Here is a 5,530-nt window from a genome sequence, read left to right as displayed (position 1 = left end):
ACAAGGTGTCAAAATGGGAGGAGAATGGGAGTCAATTATTATACTCACACATTGCAAAAAGTACAATGATACTGATGAATAGTCTCCAATAGAGAGTTCAATTATATTTAGCAATACTTGGAGAAAATCCATTGTAGAGTGCTCCTCGAAGTTGCCAACACCGTGTCTTCATGCCTTATATTTTCTAATGCAAACTTGATGGAGAGGTATGCTGACTCACCTGCATCCATCCACAAACATAGCACGTTAGAACATGTATACTATGAATTGTGAGACTACAAGCTTCAATGCCGGCACACAGTTGTTATCCGTGTCACTCAATCTAGATTAGCATAATCAAATCTTGGCATTTTACTATTCAATACTAATGAGAGGTGGGCAATTAAAGATATGAAGAAATGTATATAAAATGTTAGTGAAATCCAAGTGATAAGTGGGAATCTCAAACAAACCATAAATATGGGAGTTCCAACCAAGTCCAAGGGAATTCCCAAGGTTCAAAAATCCAGATATAACCTCCGTATGCATAAACCTTTTCTTGATTTCCTATTGGCATTTTCTAATTATCAGTATCGAAGGACAAACTCCATGCTATAAGGCCATGGTCCCATTCCAAGTCCAATTTTCCTAATTATAACAAGTTATCGACTTATGGCAAGTAAATGAGAAATGATGGCCTTTTCCATTTATCAGAGTATAAAGTGTAAAGTGTGAAACATTAGAGCATAAAGTGTAAAGTGTACATGTTACCATACAAGTTCTCATGAGATAAAATCACAATGGCCACATTGTGAGCTTGGTTAGAGATAGATAGTTAAAGTCAAGATTTCTACATCTAGCCCAACCATTTTCAATTCTAGCAAACAAATAATATATGGCCAAGGGTGTAAAAACTTCCTTTCCATATAAAATTCACTAGTAATATGCAAAGGAATTCTCCTTTAAAATACAACTTAAGGCATTTTCCCAAGAAAATCCACCTAGAGCACTCCTTTATTTGATTTCTCAAAGCATTAACCCTTCTGTTCTCTCCATCCAACTCCTTTAAATTTTATAAAAAAGGAATATATGGCCAAGAGCTCCATCATTTTCTCGATCTAAATGAGACAATTGAGATGCTTAGCTCTTGTAAATGCCTCCCGGGCCTAGAATGAATGCAATAAAATTCCATATGCCTAATAGACCAATTCCAAAATAATTTAAAGGGAAATCTACTCCAATTAATAGTAAATCTTGGAGTATTAAATCTATCAAATACCTACTTATGAGCATTCCAATAGAATAAATGGATGGCCCAACCATTTCCAATTCTAGCAAATAACTAGCCAAGAGTGTCATAAAATTGCCCAAAGGGTCTCCATTCAAGTCCATCTTTTTCTATTCCAAGTCCTAAACAAAACAAAGATTTCTACCTCATATGCTTGTTATGCCATTAGCCATTTCTCAATATTCAATGATGAGGATGCACCTGTATTTAATCAAACCATTAAACAATACTTATACATACATATACTAGATAAAAAGCATCCTGGTTAAACATAGTCCTTCCGAGATCCATGCTTCCCATGCTACTTGGAAAGGCATATAACCATAAGGGCAAGTCTCATGGTAAACTAAAGTAGTCAGGACTTTCAATGGTAATCTATTGTTTTAACCATTATAAAGTCTTATCTACTCTTGAGATGGTTGAGGACATAAGGTGCGAGTTGGAGCTTCCTAATGTAAAAAATTTTCTATGGCTCCTCCTATGTTTGCCCTCTCAAGCTTCCCGTGCCAACGATAGGATAGCACCTTGCTTCTCTCGAGTGCTGAAAGGGATTTTGTTGAAGAGTAAGAGGAAGGCAAATGCCCAGTGATCTAGTTGGAGTCCATCTCGGGGTCTCGTGATTGCATTGTCTACCATGCCCAAAGTGGCTGGCAGTCTGTCCAACTTGCGCACCTGGACCAGTCCAATGGTCCAACCCACAACTCTACACAAGGACTAGAAGGGCTTGGCATTTCTCCTATTGTACCATGCAGCTAGCATGGGCTACGAGGGTTAGAAAAGTACTGTAGAAGCCACAATAAGCACCGTGAGTGGCATAGTGTCCAGCCACCCAGTCAAATTGGGTTGACTCCACAATGCAGCCTGTTAAAGCCCATAATCATGCAATCAGCAAGTGATTTGTTGAGTCGAGAGCCATGCAATCTTTACAAGCAGTCGAATGATTATGCTTATTCGATGATAGCCCAGTTGTTTTATCTGTCGATCCAACCTGATCCTCTATGCCATGAAGGAGAATTTAATGGCTCCTTAGCCCAGTATTATAGCAGCAACACCATCATTAGGGCTATTGTAAGCTTTCCGGTGGCACCAGCGACATCTTTTCTCAGAGAGCGCGACCGTGGTGAGAGGATAATCCAACTTAGTTTTAGGGGGTTCATGCTCCATACGACGTACGTTTTTTCCTTCCCACGGTTCCAGTTTCCGTGTAGATCAAACCCGAAATAAAATTACGTAGTGTAGACATGGTTTTCCTTTATACTATAGTTGTAGATTTTTCTCATGAGTTACGTGCTCATGAGCCAGCGGCATAAACACGAGGAATGCATCGTGCATCTTGCATTCTCTCTGTCAACGAGGTCCACGTATATGCTCTTGGACAAGATGAGAGCATCACAGAGTACCTGAGGTATAAGCAACTACAACCCATACAAACAAGCTGCAGTGGCGCTCATAGGAGCTAGGAAATAGTAGCTAGTCGTTCGCGAACTCCCATAGCTTAGTCACATATCTAATGCGGGAGCTGCTGCTGGCAACCTTTACTTGACTAACTTCTGGACTCAAAGGAGCTCCCTGGATCGCCCCTCTTACCTCGGTGCTCCTTCAGGATGAAGCGTTAACACATGATGAGCATACGGTGAGCTCCTTTAGGATATAGCAGGGATCGCTCTGCCAGCAGCTAGGTGTTTGCAGCGGAGTCCTCTTGTTAAAATAGTGAAGTGGTTTCTTCAACCCATTGGTGAACTCTTTCAATGACACAAGATGAAGCGTTAACACAAATGAAGCGTTTCAAAAATGTTCATCGTAGTGGCACTACTCTTCTTTGACGTAACGACCAGAAGGCAGGGAACCATTCCTCCTTTGCAATGTGTTATTATTCTAGACACTATAGATTGGCACTTGAGCTAGAAGATCTCTAGTCTGGAGAGCACAGAGCTAGGTAGATGTGGAGGTTGGCTGTGGTTCACCAACCGGAGGGCGCTAGAAGCTCTCTCTTTACAAGGAAATGGAGGAGGCCAAACTCTCCTAACCTTTTTGTTCGAAGTACTACCAAATGGTCCATGAGTTGAGGCTACACGTCCAATACTCTGGTTCTCATTCTCTTGCAACATGAGCTTGGGAGCTGTGTATGCAGTCCAGCTTCACCCTATTCATGTAAAGTGCATCGGATACCCCATCTTGGGAGTAGGGAGAGAGAGGGGGGGGGCGGGGGCGGCGGGGGGGAAATCTCAGATGTACTTCCCTATGGAATTATATATATGGTTCCCCAGGCAAAAGAAGGGGGGGGAAATGGGCACGTGGTTATTTCCTTCTTCATCCCCAAGTACCAATTTTATATTACACTCATCTAACTAGTACTCTTATATTTACTTGATAGTGTCATGGAGATTCTCCAAATCTCTAATCTCAATGCCATTAGTAGGGGTAGGAGTACTCCCCATTTCTGATAACTCTCAATCCCTTTCCATCTGAGGCCATTATAAATTATGTATAGTATTTTGTCCAACAGTGACAACCCTTTCAATTATTCAGGTTCTCTCATGTATAATTGGTGTTTTAACGTTTAATCAACCCTATAACTTCCCTTTTCTAATGGATAAAGTTCATAATAAACAATAACTTAGCCATGTTCCTCCATTATTTTCAGTATAATGTATCCATGTTGAATAATAAAAAGCATTATGGAGAAAACAATAATAAAAATCATTATCAAGTTCTAGAGGATGCAGTAACCTCTACGAGACAGAGCCTGTGCATAAGTGGAACATCATATTCTTAATGAAAGACCTCAATATGATTTACAACCTTCATGGCCATTAATATGTTGACAAGCTTGAAGCACACAAGGGTCCCCAAAGGGATGTGTGTGCGTGTGTGTGTGTGTGTGTGTTAGGCCTATAGGAAACTGCCCTGGGAACATGTAGTGGTCCTGGACCTAGTATTACAATTGAAAAAACTTCTTGCAATTCTTGATAATACATTTAGAATGAAACATGAGAAATACAATAAGGTAAAGTCACTTTAGAAGTTACAACCCCACTTTGGGATGATGAGACGGGCACGCAAAGCAATAAAGGCTTGATCTCATTGGCTGCTACATTGAAGTGTAATCCAATGTTGGGGACTATTACCTCCATCCATCCAAGAGAAGAAGCTATTAGAATACATCAAGCTTCTAGCTTGGGACTATAGGTGTCATAGACCCAAACTGCTTGTTATTGCAATCGAGAATACGCATGAGTAGTCGACCAAGAGATCTAGAGACTAGTAGTACTTGTAACACAAAGGAAACTTTTTTCTTCCCCACTCCCGAGTACCAAACTTTCCACCCTCATCATTAAGCTCCATCCGAGCATACTCAATACGATCTTGTCCATTCCGAAGTACAAGTGGAAAAGGCCAAAAGCCTTGGATGCCTTTTCTCACTTCCCCCTACTTTGCATACATCTCATCTTTTCAGATCTAGATCTTACGAGATCTCCTTACAACCATGGTCATTTACTGTCCCACCATTCTTGGGTGCACCATTCTTGGGTGGGACTCCCTTCTATCTTCTTACTACTCTTATTTTTCAGCCATGATCTCTAACAAGTACCTACCTCCTCCACAATGGCTACCCATACAACACTAAATGCGCATCCCCATACCATCTTTGTAACTAGGGCTATGTTATAGTAACATGAGGTAGGGGTTGAGGGGCCTCTTGGTTCTTTTTCAAGGTCATGTACCTCCATTAACTCCATTGGAATAGTGTCATGCTCGATAATGTAAATGCTCCATAGTGGCCACTCGTGATCTAATGTGGGGGTTAGTCCTTGTACAAACAAGCTTACTCCAATGTGGTTATGGTGGTCACTATAGTTCATGGCCAAGTGAACCATACATAAAGTCTATTAGCCCCTACCAGTAAATCCAAGGGGGCCTATCCATTTGTCTCCAATTGACATATCGTAAAAAATCAACAATGTTTCCAAGGGTGACCAAGGTGTTGGCAGCTTGGAAGCCTAATCCAAATGACACCCATATCAATTGTACCAAAAAATTATTAGTAATTCGACATATATAGGGGCGAGTAGAGCCCATATCTTCTCCAAGCTATCAAATCAAGGACCATAAGGGAATTACCACAATTAATACAAGACGAATTAGGTCCTAAGCATAGTCCCCATGCAAGGAAACTACAAGGATCCCCAAGGGTGTGTGTGTGTGTGTGTGTGTGTGTGTGTCCCACCGACCGCATTCTTGCAGGTCCGACACACAATCCAA

This window comes from Dipteris shenzhenensis, chromosome 28, assembly GCF_047967505.1.
Source record: "Dipteris shenzhenensis isolate YYH24624 ecotype China chromosome 28, Dip_SZ_1.0, whole genome shotgun sequence".
NCBI classification, from domain to species: domain Eukaryota; kingdom Viridiplantae; phylum Streptophyta; class Polypodiopsida; order Gleicheniales; family Dipteridaceae; genus Dipteris; species Dipteris shenzhenensis.
This window is presented reverse-complemented; position numbering follows the sequence as displayed.